This window comes from Geospiza fortis, unplaced genomic scaffold (genome assembly GCF_000277835.1).
Source record: "Geospiza fortis unplaced genomic scaffold, GeoFor_1.0 scaffold192, whole genome shotgun sequence".
In the NCBI taxonomy this organism is placed as follows: Eukaryota; Metazoa; Chordata; class Aves; order Passeriformes; family Thraupidae; genus Geospiza; species Geospiza fortis.
The window spans coordinates 5,823,492-5,841,193 of record NW_005054315.1 but is presented as its reverse complement, the minus strand read 5'-3'; the positions used below and the strand labels follow the sequence as shown (position 1 = coordinate 5,841,193).

Genomic DNA, 17,702 nt, shown 5'->3' with positions numbered 1-17,702 from the left:
GGGGACATCGCCCTCGGTCCGCTCAGTTCGTTTTTCTTTCCGTCACCGACTTTCGACCTCAGTAGGGCTGAGGCCGGGGATTTTCTCAAGGAGCGTGGTGCGCTGTGGCCTCGGTCGATGCCAGTGTAGGTAAAGGACATAAAGGTAAAATTACGTCTCACGTAATGAGTGTTCAGTGAAGCGCATCCCTGCGTGTTTTGGGAAGAAAATTACTGAAGTTTATAAGTCTTCTCGCCCTGTTTTTAGTTAAAAATGTGCCCAGGCTAACAGCTACCCCTTGCTGGCATGGTAGGCACTTCGGCCTATCTAAGATCAGGTTGCCAGATCGGGATTCAGGTTTGTAGTTCAGGTCTGACTTGCAGCTGGCTGATCATGAAGGCTCTCGGCTCTAGTTTCTATGTTAATATCTTCCACTGTTTTTTAACAGTGAATGTGGTTCTCTGTGTGCATCAGGGTTATTCCGTGAATTCTGTGCAGTATTTCACTCGGAACTATCATGTTTTTGTAAAACAAAAGAGAAATCTTTTGTTATTTTAAAAGTTGTATGGTGACTGAAAGTCGGCAAGAATTTAAAGCATTCTTCAGCTTGAAAAGTGTTTCCTCCCGTGGAGCTTTTTTGTTTCTGAGGAACATACTGCTGCTGTTCTAGCAGCTTAACGTGGGAGAATTAGACTTCTCTTTCATGAAATGTGGTAGTGGCCTTTGTAAAAACAAATTTTCATGGCCTAACCACGCGTGGTTTGTATCATCGGGAGTTTGGACTGGTAACTTAATATGGAGGAATTTGAACGGACTCACTGGGTAGGAGATTATGAAGAATTTCTGTTTGAAAGTACTTGTTTTGCCATTGCTTTTTAGGAATCTGAAGGAGTCAGCACCACATAGATGATGTCACTGCTATTGTGTTTTCATTTTTAGGATTATAATTTCTGATGTAATGTTGTCGCTTCTCTGAAATATTGATTTCACAACTCTGGAAATCGAAAGCCTCTGTCTCACCCGAGTGTGTTTAAGAAGTTAAGCAGATCGCTTTGTCTTTGTAACTGACTTTCTTCTTGTGACTTTGACAGAAGATGTCACTTTTGGGAACAGTGAATAAATGTAGCAATAGAAGGCACCTGTACCATGAAGATCAAGGCTGTAATTAGCAAATATTTTTATATAGGCCATGAAACAGATACAGATTCATTATAATGTTAGCTCCTATTGCTGTTGTTCTGTCGTTGCAACATTAGCTGTTGCATTTGCCTCCTGCTTCTACCAGATTACATTTCCGATTGCTTTTGTGAAAAAAAAATTATACACAAAATCTCTTTTGCGATATTTTTCCAAAACTAACAGAGTTAGCCTGTGATAGTCTGAATGATCCTTTTTACTACATCTTGGCTACTGAACATATGATAAATTCAGAACTTCAGCCTTTGCCTTGTTGCATTACAGAAATGGAACTTACCTCCCCTTCCTCTCTTTTCTTCTCTATTTTCCTGGCTAGCTTCTGAAAGCTTAAGGAAAGGTGTTTGCTCTCTTCCGTGTCACCTCACATCTTCTGTTGGCTAAAGAAGAGGGACAAGGTCAGCAGTGTCTGCTTCTTTTCCAGACTTTGTTTTTTGGGTTTTTTTTGTGCCTTGTGTTGCTGTTGGTATGTTAATCCTTTGCAGTGCTCATGGCTTTCCTCCGTAGAAACTATAACGACTGGAAAAGTGATACCCAGATAGCTCTGTTTGCTGGTCCTGGTCTTGAGCAGCAGCAAAACTACCCAGAGTATCTGCGTTTTTCATGCTCCTTGAGCATAAAAGCTGCTTCCAGACTCATGGAGACAGGTGCTGTATCAATTTACTTGCAGCAGGTTTGAAATCAAAACCAAGGCATCTTTGAATGTAAAGCATAAGTTCTAGAAAAATATTTTCTGTTTGTATTGAGAGACTGATGGTTTCTAAGCTGTGGATATTCCCAAACCCCACTCCCACTGTGTTTTGAGGAAGGGAGGTTGCTGATGTGGATTTATTAGAGGTGTTTGAGGGAATTTGAAAATTGAAAGCAGGCACTGCCATGTTAGGGTTAGTTCAGTCAGCCCAGGGTGAGGTGCTGGTCGCTGGACACCCTGCTCCCCCAAAGTAGGTCATCTGGCATGTGGAAAAGGCAGACAGTTGAGGCTCTCTGCAGGAGAGCTGCTTTCTGCTTCTCATCAAATAATGAACTTAAAGGTAGTACACTTTGTCCTTGTGTTTACTAGGTATACAGAAATTTTGTAGAACAATAGTTTCCAGGGAGTGAAAGTCAGGAATTCTTGCTAGTTCCTGAAGTGAACGATGTTTACTGGGATGGGATGGTGTTTGCAGTGGGGGAAATAGTGTTGTTTTGTCATCCTGAGGTGAAGTGAGGCCTGCACTAATCATTTCACCTGTGCACCATTGTCCAGTCTTTACTACATGAGATCCTGCTATACCTTTTGAGAAGGGACTTTTCTGTTTGTTTTGCTTTGCAGATTTCTGCATGTTGGCCCTGGAATCCAAAACTTACTTCTGTTTTAGGTAGTTCCATTTTAAATTTTTTCTGCAAATTAATTAGGCCCATTAGTTTTCTCATAATAATGTAGTCAGCAGTGTTCTGCCCAATTAAACTGTTGCTCTGTTCGGTAGTGTGTAAAGTAATTCTTCAAAATTGTAAGTTTTTGTTGTTTTGGTTTTTTTTCCTTAAAGTAATCTTTTTTCCCCATCATAAGAATTCTTAATTGTTTCATAAATGCTAACGACATGAGTAAGTTGAAAGTGCATTGCAGTATGAAATATATATTTTTATATTCATTAAGTATATGTGACACAGCAAATCAATTTGTTTCTCGCTATTAATGAAGGGAGTTTATAGTTTAAACCCAACATAAATAATAACTTTGTGTGCAATGAGGTGGCCTGACAGTGTACCTTTTTTAGCTTTCATAGAGTATTGAGAATTTTAAGAATTGAGGTGCAGAGGAATAAAACTTGATTAGAGAATAGCAACCCATTGCATTTTGAGTTACTGCAGCTATACACAAAACCCTGGTGTCAAGTAAAGTTTTAGGAATACTCATGCTATGAAAAACATTTGTTAGAGTGGAAGCTCAGGCATGCTGGTATAGCCTGTATTTGTTCACAATTGTCGAAGCAAACTTTGTGGCTTAGAGGCCTTTTTGCACTGTAGGTTTGCTATGCTGGTTTTGGTCCTGATCTCATTAGCCAGTATTAATATGGTGACATGTAACTACTGTTGATTATTTGGTGGAGCAGAAAATGTGGTGAACAAGGGGCACGTGGCTGATCCCTGAATTCTCAAAAGTGTTGATTCGCTCTTACAATCATGACAAAATACAGGTGGAAAATAAAATACGGGTGTCTTTTTACCTACCCAGTTTTCCTCAATTCATATCAGTTACTGTATGCAGACTACACACAACCATAGAAACAACCATAGGAACAGACATGAAAACAGGTAGTGAGATAAACCACAGATAGAATATAGCAGAAATTTTATTAGACAAAAAAAGGTCATATTTTACAGAATCAGGTAGCAACTTGTCTTAGGCAACCTGCTTTTTAAAATATTTAAAAAATTAATTAAATTAAATACAAACTTTGTTTCAAATAAAATCTTTTATCAGAAAACGAAATATAGTTAAGGGAGCCTGTTGTGTTTCAGCAGTTGTGCTATTTGGATAGCTGGGGCATTAATAACCAAAAATAAATGAGCAGGCCTTCAGTTTATTACTTTTTTGATAGAAAGGCAGATTTTAGCCTTCTGAGGTGTTTGAAGTTTCTACATTCCAGAAATGATCAGGGTATTTATGAGGGCCTTAATAAAGAGAAGCGACACGAGTGTGAAAGCAGGTACTGAAGTTTATGAAGCATCTGGAGGCTGTGGATGCTCTTCCTGATGCAGTCCTCTGAGCGGGTCGTATCCTCTTACAATGTGAGAAGCTGCTTTTAGCTGAGTGCTGGCTCTTGCCTGTCTTTCCCTGTGGGTTACACTGGGTCAGCTCTGTGCGAGTACAGAGGAGCCATCAGACACTGCAGGAGAACAGGAAGAGGGGTAACAAAGGCAGGTGCTTTTTGCTCCTGCTGGGGTGGGATTATTGATTCTGCTGGCAGTGCATCATTTAAAAAGTATGTGTTCTGTTTTTAAGAAAATAGACGCAAGCTCTTGGAAAAAAAAGGTCAATTTTGCTTTGGATTTAACTATATTGTTCTTATTTATATTATTTTCAAAAAGTCATTAAACACTGTCTTGTAACCTTTCCTTCAAAATAAGATTAGATCCTTGCAAGGCTGGGAAGGTTTAGAAAGGAATAGTGGTATTCATTAAGCATATAAACTATAAATGAAGTATAGTAGAATTTTCTAACTCATCCTTGTCGAATTTAAGTTGGCTGAAATAATGCTATTTGTATACCAATTAAGTATTAGTTAACTATATAGTAAAATAAACCACTTAATTCCTTCAGTCTTTTCATAGGTTTGGGAGAGAAGAGGAACACTATGTCCTGTTAAAACCTAATCTGTGTATGGAGAGTTTAACTGCTCTATATTTTTCAGAGCATTCTGGACTAATAAACATTTCAGGGAACAGTAATAAGTGAAGCCTCCTGTTTAGCAAAACCTGGCACTGATACCAAAGCAGAGTCCCAAGCATTGATCATCCTGACCTCTTGGTTTTAATGCAGTAAGAACACCCTGAGCCTACCGTGGCTGCAAGGTTTTCCCTTCCTGTTATTACAATAGCAGTGTATCCATCACACTTGTTTTCTCCCACATCTGTTGTGTGTCGGACTTGGCTCCCAGTGCCATCCTGGGCCACTGCTGTTTCAGGGGAGCTGACTTCTTAGTTGACATCCTAATGATGTTTAGGATGACGACAAGGAAAGTATTTTTCAACCTTTTAGTGCAGAAGGAGAGATACGTGGCTCTGTGATATGCTCTCGGGCTGAATTTTGATAGCTGTCATGACAACAAATGACACGTTCATTTCCCTGAATGGATGGTGTCCTTCCAGACACACGCTGAGTGATATCAAATTTGACAGGTCTTGAATGATGGCATGTCAAGGATTCTGGGTTCCACCACAGGAGACTTGGGCTGCTGCAAATGCACACTGCCACCTGGCTCAGCAAAACTTTAGGCTTTTTCCAGGTTTGAGTTCAGGGTTTTTTTAGTTTGTTTTTACAAGTATCCTTTGAGTTTTCATTTTAAATAGATTTAATATTGGTTGAAAATTTAGTTGGTAATTTTAGATTGAAAATTTGTTTGCTAAATGGTAGAAGAGAAAAAAAGGTAGTTGGACCTCATCCAGTCACTTTAAAGAGGCATGTGTTTTAAATGCCTTCAGTATTTTCAGTAAAAATTTCAGCAAAACCAGAATGATAGGTTTTGAGTATTTGCTAGGTTGGAAACAAGCATTCTGTTTACTAATTTTTTTTCATTTTGTGTTAGTGCTGAACCAGCACGGTCATTGGTGGTACAAATACTCCATGGTAGCTCAGCTGTAGAGTGCAGGGCCAGGAGCTGACACCTGTGTAGATGGGCTACAAACAGGGCCAGTCTGGCACAGATGGCTTATTTGGTTTATTTATAGGCTTGGCTGATGTTTATTTGTAAGGTTGCAGTCTCAGTTGACCAGGTGTTTCTGGTTTAACTGGACTGAAGAAGTCTTAAAAGTTGGGTAAAACTATAAAAATGCTGTTTTTTCTGTGATTTGTATTGGAATGTTAAGCTGGATTATGGTCTGTCAGTACCTAGTGCTCTGGTAACTGACTCAAATGACCTGCAAACAGCAGTTTTTCATGTGTGGTGGTGTATTTATTTATTTATAGTTATGAATTACTTCTGTTAGCAATACTGTCTGGCAATACCTGTAATATAAGTGAAATGATAACTGGTACTGTTTAGGTGTTGGGAAGAAGGTACCATGTTTGTATCTTTAATTAGTCCTTCCTACCAGAACTTGGAATTCTGTGTATGTAGCAATTTTGGAAATATAAGTGAAGACATAGAATTTTTCCCAGTGAGTATTGAAATTTTTTAAAAATCCCTGCTATTTTTTCAGTTTTGTGGTTTTAATTAAGAATGTTTTTGTTCCAGTCATAAAATAATTTGGTTATGGTATATCTTGTTTAATTGTGCTTTCCTTTAATCATTGCATGTTGAATGCAAAAAATGTAGGTGGCATTTACAGGTATAAAGACAGGTATTTTTACATCAAAAAAAGAGTGAAGCCATTTAGAGTATAAACATTCTGAGCTTTTACCTTTCCCGTCTTTCAGAAAAAAAGATTAAAAGAAAAATTGATGATCCATCACCTTCCTTTACATTTTTAGGTCTGTTGGCAGTCTTTCTGCTAGTGCTGCAGGGATAATATAGAAATAATTATATTGTGGACTATTCATAAATTCACACTGTTTTGAATTCCATTTAATTCAAATAGAGAAAGAAATTAATGCTAATATCCCAAATAATTAATGCCATAATAAAGGATCTGCCTTCCACTTGACACTAAAGAACTTATGTTCCATTACATCAAAAGACCTAAATCATTTTGAGCATTCAATATTAAAATTCTAGTTCATGAATATTAGAAATTTAATCAGATACCTCAGTGAGGACTGTGTGAATTGTGTTGGGTTTAAACACTGGTAATCACAAAGCTTGTGTTTAGTACAAGTATCAAAATATGACACATCATTTTTATGAGCTTTGAGGCTCTTAAGGGATGCATGGGGAATCATAATGAACTGAAATGTTACAGACTTCCTATGGCAGAAAACTGTTAAAGTCTGGGTAATGTCATTATTGGGACGTTTGTCTTCCTCCGTTAGTCTTGTCTTATAATACTCATGGTTGTATTCCTTTAGGATCTTTTCTGGTTTTGCTGACAGGAGATTCTGGATGTTTATTTTATTCAGGTATTTCTTTCACCACTCTGGAAGACACAGTGTCAAAGCTTTGCCAAAGTTTCATTCTTTGTTTTGTATCCCAATTTCTGTCTCCCTTTTTGTGGCCCTGTGAAAATGCAAGCATGGGCTCAGTACCACGAGTGGTCCTATTGGAGTGAACGTGTCTTATTTACAAAACACGAAGACGAGCCATATGCCCTTCTCTTCCAAGACAAGAACCACTGTTACATTGCGGGTCAATTCTTTCTTAGTTACACATTCTTTACTTGTCACAACTTGTATGTTGAATTATGGAACTTCTGCTGTAGTGTCACACAGCCAGCTTATTTTTAGAGACGTTCTTTTTGCCTATACATTGTGTATGACATGACTTTTCCAGCAGTCCCATAAAGTCAGTGTGGCTCCTAATAGTTTAGGATTGTTTAATGAACAGTAATACTGAGCTGTTGTAGAACAGGTGTGGATCAAGCAGTGCTTGATATAATGCCTGCTTAAGCTGATGGAAAAGGAAGTTACTCCTTCAGGGAAGAAACAAGGAATTAGTTAGTTTTGTGTTTTATTTAAAAATGTGGAAACCTAGAATTTAAAATAGAAAACCAAAATGAATGAAAACAGGAAAAAAATAGGAAAACTAAAATGTGATGCAAGAAAGGCTCTTGAATGCATTGAGGATTGTAATTCCTGTTCTGGAGGAACCCAGGTTTGAAAATTAGTATATTAATGCAGATCATGGAAATTCATAACTTTTAAAATGCTTTGCCCCCCCATGTTTTAACTGTATTAGATTGTTTAATGGTGCAGCTAGACCTGATTTCAGTGTTCTGTTATAAAAGTCTTTTCAGACTTGCTTGCCCTTGTGATTTGTCTGTTATGTTCTTCGAGATTTTTTTCCTTCTTTCCAGATAGATAATTTTAGTGGTTAAGTAGCTGGTCATTTAGATTCCTTTGAGTTAATATAAGTGATATACTTGTGGTTAAAAGAAGATACCATACATAACTGCAATCTGAATTAATGGCCATTGACTTACTCTTCTGCAGCAACGGCATACATACCATTACTGAGTGTACATAGCATTTGAAGCAGCTTGGTATTTAGTAGATTATACAGTGCTTGCTAAGCAGGTAGTAAAATTTTAAATGCTTCATTCTTCAAAAGTAGCAAGAATCAGTGAGTCATGAATGCAGGTGAGTCAAGGTGGAGTTGTGCTAGAGAGGAGGTCATTTTTCCAGTGCTGCTCCCTGGTTGGCTCTGCCTGCTTGTTGCCCACCTGACTGGTAGCAGCCCTTGTCTTGTTCCTATGCCATTTTCCTGCCACAGGCTTTTTTGAATGTGAGGGGTGTGCCTAGTTTGCAGGATGTCATGCCTGATGTTAAGCAGCTGGATTTCAGTGGATTTTTAAATTGTTGATACTGTTGTTCTAAAATTGTGGCACCTACTAGATATTAGGAAGACCCCTACAAAACACAACAGCAATCAAAACTCCAAATCTCAATATTAGTACTTGCACCTGGTATCAATGTAATTCATAGTTTTGACAGTTGTGTACATGAATCTTTAGATTTTCTTAGGGAAGGGCCATTCTATTTTATGAATCTGTAAATACTTAATTCAAGAAAATCTTCAATGTAGTTGGTGTACACCTTGATTATTGTGCCGTCCAAACTGACGGTGATCATCTGTGTCTTTGCTTTGTTAATCTCTTCCCTCTGCCTTTTCCGTTGCACAGTATTTTGTAGATAATTAGGATTGGGAATATCCTTGATTGTGGGTGGATGTGTTTTTAGATTGTCTGTAATCCATTCATACAGCAGAAATATTTAAGCAAAGAAAATAAAATATTAGATAAAACTAGGAAAAATGTAATCTGTCTAGCATGATTACACACATTTGGGAATGGGTAAGATTTGACTGGAACATTGCAGTTACATTGCAGAAGTAGAGTTGGTGAACTTTCTGAAATGAGGATACACTTGAACCCTTGCTTACAATATTTCTGTATAATTGATTTTAACATCCTTCTTCTATGAATATTTTCTGGAATTAGGGGTTAGGGTAGTGGGGTGAGCTCCGACATGGGTCAGTCAATATGCATCTTTCCTTAAATGAGAAGAAATGTTTTTACATTGAGAAATGTAATAAATAAATGTTCTGTATTGTTTTTCTAGAATTTTCAGTGGCATTGATTTGAAGTACTGTAAATTTATGGAAGGCTAAAATGACTGTGTGTAACTGTTTTGCAGAGAAATCTGTTTTCCTGCAGCTGCTGTGTGCGATACGTTGTCTTGCATCATGCAGCCCTTTGCTCTAATACTTCTTTCAAAGCATCCAAATCTGCCTCCTTACCCCATCTCCCTTCTGCTCCCTTTGCAGTCCCGGGCAGCACCAGTCTGCCTCAGATTACCAAGTTTAACTTAAAACTTTTATTTCCAAGCAGCACAGGGCTGTCAGGTAGCTGAATGGCGTCCAGCTGCTGCGTTATGAAGCCCTTTGTCTAACGATCTGCTGTTAAAGTTCCCGTGGAGGCTATTACTCATGTATTCTTCATGCCGGAAGAGTCTTTCCATTAAATTAACAGCTGTGAATGGGATCTGGATGAAGATATTTTTTTAGTGTTTTGTTGGCTCTCTATTCTAGCTAAATATGTAGTTGCACGCAGTCACGGAAATAAGGTTGTCTGATTGCCTATATCTGCTCAGGGTAGGAGAAAGTGTAGGGTGCTTTACAAGTTATTCTGCAGAATATCAGTCTTATTTTCTACCTTCATATGTATATGCTTGCAACTTGGTATTTGAGAATGATTAATTAAATCTGAGTTTAATGTGGTCCAAATTGGCATAGGATTTACCAGTATGAGCTGTCTTTGGGCTAAGATGAATTGTATAAAAATGACACTGGACTTTCCTTCACTATACATCCTCCTCCTGCTTGTCCACTCTTTGTAGTGTGGGAGAGCTGCTGTAGAGGGAATTGTGTGATGAGGTTCAGCACTGGATCCCAGTGTCATAGAATGTTGGGGCAATGGTAGAAGCAATATTATTTCATTTTTTTTTTCTGTTTTCCAATACCTGGATATTCTCTTTTTTGTAATATTTCTTCAGAACATTGCTGTTCTGAAAAATCTGTGTTGTTCTGTACTGAAATGAAATGTAGCCTGGGGTTTTCAGCTTGTAGATGTGCTGTAATATACTTACTGACACTTGCTGATTCTGAGGACTTTATATGCAACAGTGATCTGAAACTTACAAATTTTAAGGGCAGGTAAAGGAAAGAGAGTTGGAAATAGAACTTTTGAGTTCAGGAAGGGTTAGACAAAGGATGCATGATTCACAGTTAGTAGCCTTAATTGTGTATGTACATTTAAAAAATTTTCATGTGGGCATACTTCTAAGATTGTTTTTTAAAGTATTTGTTTTGTGCTTATCAGCTTTTGCTGCAAAGTGGACATAATACAGGTTGCTGAGTCATTGACCCTTGTAACCAACAATTTGTATATCTTCACCTTGTTTAGCTTCATACCAAGAAGCAGTAGAAATGTGATTTTTATATAAAATCACTAGGTGAATATACTTGTTCACAAAGGAAAGACTTAAATTTTTCTCCAGTATGTCTAATTTTTTATCATTATGTATGGACTTACAGAATGTGCTCAGCTGAGATTGATCACTGGTGTGTGAAATGACCAAATTATAACAATGGAGGATTTTCTGAGGTGGGTAATATATTTTCATATGTAGCTTCCAGCAATGACTTTAATACACTGAAGGCCACACTTTCAATGCTTCTGTTATTGAAATGTAGTGCTCTGATCGTTTTTCTGCTGAGCTTCAATTTAGAACTTCATCTGGAAAACATCCAAGAAAAAAAGCATCAAAGCAAAATAATAATTGTCTCGAAATGCAGGAAGATCTTCAAGTATAGAATTACAATAGGTAGCAAGAGCTTGAAAAAGTGCACTGGGCACCTTAAAAGCTAAATCTGTAAGAAAGAAAGGAAAAGACTGACATGTACCTTGATGTTGTAATAGTTTGCTAACCTTGCATACAGGAAGTAAACTTCCACATTCTTACTGTTTATAGCTTTGTTTCCCATCTTGACTCTTTTGGCTTTGCTTTGCCCAAAGGATTGTTACCACTTTACTGATAGATCCTCAAGAAGTATATTGCCACTTGCAGAGCCCTGAATTGGTCCTCAGCTGCACTTCAAAGCCACCAGGTGAACTCTTCCAAATGTTTAATCAACGGAGTTATGATACTCAAGCCACTTATGAATGTGTGTAGTTAACTTTTCTGAGGTTTGGATTTGGGACTTTGCAAAGAAAAGCACTTATAGGAAGAAGAAAATGATGATTAAAAGAAGTGTATGCACAGTTGAGAATTGGTTCTGATTCTTCAGTTTTTTAGGTGTGCCACTGTGAGAACAGTTTCTGTAGTTCTTCTGTCAGTGTAGTAATAGCTGTGGGAGGATGGTGGTGTGTGTGAGGCTTCAGTAGCTGACAGCTGTTTTGTTTCCTACAACTACAATTAAAAGTACCACAGAGGTTAAATTTCACACTGCTTTTATTGGAAAAATGATTAAAGAAGAAATGTAATCTGTATTATCCAGGAACACCTCTATGTATCATGCTGAAGTCATTCAGATTTTCCTTTCTTTACAGTAGGTCTGGACCTGTCAAACACAGATTTTGGTGGTTATTGAATTGTTCTGGCAGCATCAGCAGATGGTTTCAATGCCATCTGCAAAATATATGGAAAGTTCTGTAAAGTGTAGGTTTTCTAGGGTTTTGGTTGGTTTTACTATGCTTTGCAGTGAATATTAAAATGCTCAGGAAATTTAGCATGCTTTATTTGTCTGCTGGGCACAGTAAAACTTTGCTGTAGCATGTGGAAACCACTTTTCATCCCACCCACAAGCTCAGTGTATCTGAAAAACCCAGTTATTGGCTGTGGAATGTGTTGGGGAGAGATCTGCTCTTCAGCCTAAATCTTAGCAGACATGGGGATTTTCTTCACCTTTTGTATTACAGAGGACTCTTCTGCTTGCTTTAGTTTCTGCATTGTCTTTTCAGCTCAGCCCACGCATTTTTCTTGCTTTTCTAGGGAATAGCTTCCCTAGATGGCAACACCAGTGGCTGGCAGCTCTGTGCTTGTTATGCCTGGGGGAAAAGCCCTGGCTTTCTCAAAACCCCCTGCCTCTAGCAGCAATGAGCTGATACCTGCCACTCACATCTCCTAAGGATGAGTGTGTCTGGTAGTCTTGTCTCTGTAAGGCTGAAACCCTCTCATCAGCTGCAGCAGCTGAAGGGATCCTGGTCTGGGATGAACTTGACGGATTAGTGTAGGGGAAGAGTGTCTGTGCTATGTTACATATCCCAGTCAATGCTGCCATGAGGTGCTAGGTGCTTGCAAATATACTCTTCCCACATACAGTTGAAATGCTCTTGATTTACTTCTTTATTCATAGAAATGTTGTGTAGATCTGGATTGGACTCTGATAATAGAATCACCTGTATTTCCTTGCCAATTTTTTCCAAGTCACCTCTGCATACTTGGATAAATAGCACACGTTCACTGTCTCCAAACCAGGTATTTCTATGGAATATGAACCTGGGAAGTTTGTTGCAGATTATAGCATCCACCCCCTGGAGTAAGATTATTTTCTTGATTTCTGTGTGTGTGTGTGAAAACTTAGTATCATCCCTAAAGGAGGTCATGTCAACAGTTACCACTCACTGTTAATTTTCATCTTAGGGGTAAAAAGATGTGTGTTAGGATAACTTAGTTTCAAGATGCAATATGAGGTTTAAAGAGAGGAAGGGTGTGTGCCTGCAAAAAAGGGCACGAGTCTCTGTTTCTCTGTATCTGTGATTACATCCTTGGAAGAAAAAAGCAAGGAGGAAAGTTGTTTGTGGTCATGTCATGTTACTTAATTTCAGCTTGCTAATCTGAGTTTTCTTTCTCAGAAAAGAAAGATCATTTAATCAGAGATTGCAAATAGTGAAAATTAGACGGCCCTGGAAAGTAGAAATTATAGTAGAGGGATGAATTAGTTGATTTCTACCTACAGCACAGGATTCGCTCATTTTGGCAAAAGCAAGATGTTTAGTTCAGCTCTGCCAATTTTTTGGAAATCTCGCTCTAATTTGCTGAGCTTTGAGACCGTGTGATTATTTCAGCCAGCAGGAGAGCCTTACTTCTTTTGTCAGTTTTTTTTTAATGTGTTTCCTAATTCTTTGGGGTTTTGTTTGGGAGGTTTTTTGGTTTTTTTGAATGTTACTTCATCATGTGCACCATTAAACATTTTATGTAGGAATGAGAAGTAATTATTTCTTCTTCAGTAGGTTCACACTGGAGTAGCCATAAAACCCTTGATCCTGATTCTGCACTGTTCTGCAGCTTGTAAATCATTTACTTTGTGCTCCAAGTGCAATGTGTTTGTATAAATCTACTATTGATGTTGATGTATCATTTCTACTTCACTCTCACTTAAGGCAAGTGTAAATAACTTTACAGAGTTGCAAAACAGTAGGGAAATAAGCCTCCGCAAGCTAAGGCATCAGATTTATTTTCTGGGGCAAATGAAGAGATTCTTTGAAGCCTGATCAAAGCCCAGGCTCTCCAGTTGTGTGTAGTATAAACCTGGTGTAGTATTTGAGCAGAATTTGTTGGCTTCAGGAGTTTTGGTTTTGTTTTCTTTTTTTTTAAATTTTTTTATTGGGGCTTTATATCTCTGGAACCCATATTCAACATATTTCTGGAAATGACAAGTGTACTGCCATATGGCATACCAGATTTCAAACCACTCTGAGGTGCATGTGTGAATTTTAGAGTGCCTGGAAGAAATGAATGAAAACTACATTCTCAATTTTATCTATTGCTGAGCTCTGTAGGCAGAGGAATGGGAAGGCTTTGAAGTAAATTCTGCTGGAGGGATTGTGTGCTTATTTCTGAGCTGCCATCCTAATGCAGCAAGGTGTAGATGTAATTTATGTTTCAAAATATGCACTAATTTCAGCAGGGTTGTCAGTTTATGTGCTGCTGTGCTATTCTGGGAGATGGTAAGAAATACTGAGCATCTTTTTGCTACTGGCACCTGTTACCATTTTCAATTCTTCATTTCCAACCCTTTTTTGTGCCTAAACCTTTTTTCAGACTTTAATGCGTGACCTTAATTCTTAAGTATTGTCGAACTGTTATATTTCTGTATATGCTCTGCTTCCTTAAAAGGTTCTGTATTGATTGTACTTTTGAGTAGATTTCTTAAGCTTGTGTTGGTTAGTAAAAGCTGAGGAAGCATTACTAAAGGTATTTGTACCAGGATTATTTTTCATTCTGGAGACTTTATGTAAACGTTTTAAATGCAGAAAAGATGTTTGGGGAAGTTGTGTAAGGTTTTGGTTATATAAATCTTCTCCTCTTTGCAGAGGGCAAGCTATTAAGGTAGTTCCTTATGACCAGTTGTGTGATCAGCTTACACAGTTTTGTGAATTTTCTTCAGAATCAGGCAATTAATTTTTAAGTTTTTTTAATGTAAAAAGGGGGAATGTGATGTAGTTGTGAGATCACTAATTTGAGTGATTAATATTTTGCCACGATAGTTGCTTAGCTGGTAGAATTTGGTAAAATTAATTCTTTCTTGCTCTAAGAGTAACTGAATGTTCACAGGGAAAATCGTGTTATGCTCCTTAATAATTTCCCCCAGATTTTTCTTTTAAAAAATGTACCTTGATACAATAATTGTTCATGACCACTTCCAACACACAGCCTCATGCTCTTTGATTTGTGTGAAACCATAAGGCTTTTCATAAAATTCTGAGTTTTCTTCATGTTAGGTCATCTCCATGATTCTATATAACTTGTTGTGTGTCAGTTACTTGCTGTTTCTGACATTGAATGATAGAGTATGCTGTGTGTTCCAGTTTTTTCAAAAAAATGATGGCAAAGGAATGATGTTGCAGGCATGTAAAGCTGCAGTTTTACAGGTGTTTATAATTACGAACATTTCTGATGTTCTCACACGCACGGTGGAAAAATGTTTTCCTTCTTCCTAGAAAATACTGATTGTTAGGTCTATTTTATTTAATAAATCAGTTTGCTGTGGTTAGGCTGTTCTGATGAGTTGAGAAGCAGGAAGCTGTGGTTCTTGCCAGTGGTATCAGGAGGGCCAGGAGCTGCCCTTGGGATCTGTGTGTGTGCAATCCTCCTCTGGCCCTTGGGACAGCCCTCCCTGGTAGAAGTCACAGTGGGGGGTTCTTAATGCTGGGAGCATGTACTCTTGGGTGACACTGGGCAGCTGTTGGAAATTCCTGTAGTTTTCAAGGAGGAGAAAACTATATACCTTCTTTCTTTCTGAATAGTTTTGGGTTTTTTTCCCCCAGTGTGCGATTGGCTGTCGAATTATCTTCCTCTTTTTGACATGGTGGCTTTCTTTTTTAATAATTTAAGCAAACTTTTTTTAATACGAAATTATAGTTTAGATCCGTATTCCACTTAAAGACTCTGGAGTACAGAGATCCCCACAATAGTAATAAGTCATTGTTCTTTGCTTTTGACATTCTGTGAAACCATATGTAGCACCAAGTATATTTTCAGTGAAAATTTTTTATTTGAAATCAAGAATTTGGAATTTTTGAAATGCAATTTCTGTGTGTCTTGGTAGGAATAAAATAAAGGACATTTTAGAGTTTTTAACTTCACCTACTTTATGCACAAACAATTTTGAAACATAAGGTTTTGTGTCAGAATGGCAATACACTTCTCAAATTGCCATCCATATAGAAACTGGTTTTGGAATGGTTTAAGAGGGGTGTTAGTACACTGAATTTGTTAGATAGTCCTCTTTCTTTATACATTTGTTTCAAAACTATTCTTCCAACTTTTCTAGAAATTCTGTGTATATTCATATCTTTAAGAAAATCTGGGTAAGAAACACTTGGGAAAAATCACAAAATAGAACATGTAGTCAGCCATTTGAAGAATCCCTGTATGCTGAACTTTTCATCATGTATCTCTGACTTGGATCAGAATTAGCAACAAATATCTCCTCAGTTCTTCCCTTTCTGAAAGACTGACTTGAATTTGTTAGCATTTTGTTTTATCTTTCAGAATTGGACTTTAAGCTGTCAAATACAAAACACTAGCTAAAACCTGAGCTCTTTTGGTGTAATGGTCATTGCAGGTGATACGTGTTTCCTTTATTCTTTGTAAATGTTCTTGAATGTATTATCTCGGAAATTCCACTGCATCAAAACCAGTGTTTGTTCTGAGGATATTACCAGCCAACCCTCATTTTCTATCAAATTGTTCTGAATACTGTAATAATTGGTGGTTGTTTGTCATCAGGTGAAGTTAAAACTAAGCTCTGCTAGGTCTTCTGTGTGTATTTTTCCTTCGCTGTCTGTGAAGGGATTGCTAATTGCTTAAAACCTTTCTTCATCTCTTTCAGTGTTCCTCTAACATTTTGGCTGTTCTTGTCTTGTTTCTTCATCTTCTTTTTCACTGCTTGACCGTCTCATGTGAGTTATCTTTACTAGCCACTTACTAAAGGACTATATCTGTTATCCATGTTACTGTTTTGAAAACACCAGCAAAGAGCAATTCTGAAATAAAGTTGTGATTGCATGCCCATCCAAGTGTTATTGCTTGGTAGATATTGCAGGTAATGGCACTAAGAAGATATGATAACATGTGTTAGCAATCAAAATGTAGCCCTGGTAGATTTGTAATCTCGTTTACGTGTTGGTACTGTTTGGAGAAGTTCTGTAGACTTGAAGCAGAATTCTTGCTGCCCTTAGGCCATCAATTTACACATACTTCTGGTTCTGCAAATTTTCTTTGAAATGATAGATGTGTGTGGTTGGCTTGTTTTGTTTTGGGTTGGGTTATTTAGTGAAGAATTGTTTCATAACATTTGGTGGTAATTAGCCTGAGTCAGTCATTTGAGATGGGGGGAGGAGAAATCCTGCCCTGCTGAGAATAACAGAAATCTTGTGACTCTGATTTTTGAGGACCCCATGATCTCATTCCATTTTTTGGTAAAGCTTTTGTATAGGTACACAAGATGCCATTCAAAGTTTGTGGATGTGTGTGTATTAGACTAATGGCTTATTCTTTGACATTATAAATTTGACTGATAAATATGTGCCAATAACTTTCCAAAGCTGGTGCTCGTCAAGATTATCTGCGCTTCTGCTCACCAGTGTAAGTTGTCTTCAAGTAGCAGGTCCACGCAGTCCTCCTGCCTCTCTGCTCCAGGGACATAGGAGCAGATAGGAAAGAGAAGTTTTTTTGCCTGTAGGGACATTGAAAGGCTGGACAAAGAAACAATACTATCCTCCTTTGAGGTGATTCTTCCTTCAAGCTTTATTCAGGAGGCATTTTTGCCATGTGACAGTTTTGAGTTTGGTTCTCAAACCCAAAGTGGTCATTTTGAAGCTCCCATCAGGATGTATTCTGCAGAAAAGAGGAGTCATGTTTATGTGGTGAAGCCAGCCAGTCATTTTTAGGTGGCAAAGCTAAAACTGGCTTCTGAAACACAAGCTAAGCAAAGTGTGTAACATTTATCCTTACAGTTTATAATTGGGCACTGTCTACTTCAAAAATTTTTTACATAGGCATAAAAACCCCTGCTAGAAATTTTGGTTGGTATGTCCTCTGTAGGGTTGCTCTTTTTTCTGTCTTGTGTTTCCTTTGTATCTCACAAAGTAAGATAGTAATATGCCTTTAATAAAAATAAATTGCCCTGAGTTGCTTTTTTTTGGATATTTTTTGAAATGCTGAATAT

The 17,702-nt window shown here is 37.8% G+C and overlaps 1 protein-coding gene across 1 annotated transcript in view; it reads left to right on the top strand.

Moving 5' to 3' along the window:
• The first annotated feature begins 125 nt into the window (after positions 1–125).
• Positions 126–17,702, top strand: part of NCK2 (NCK adaptor protein 2) — an 84,613-nt gene continuing 67,036 nt past the window's right edge. The window contains exon 1 of the mRNA XM_031056152.1: positions 126–144. The gene's annotated coding sequence lies outside the window, so the exon portion shown is untranslated. The remainder of the gene's footprint in view (positions 145–17,702) is intronic.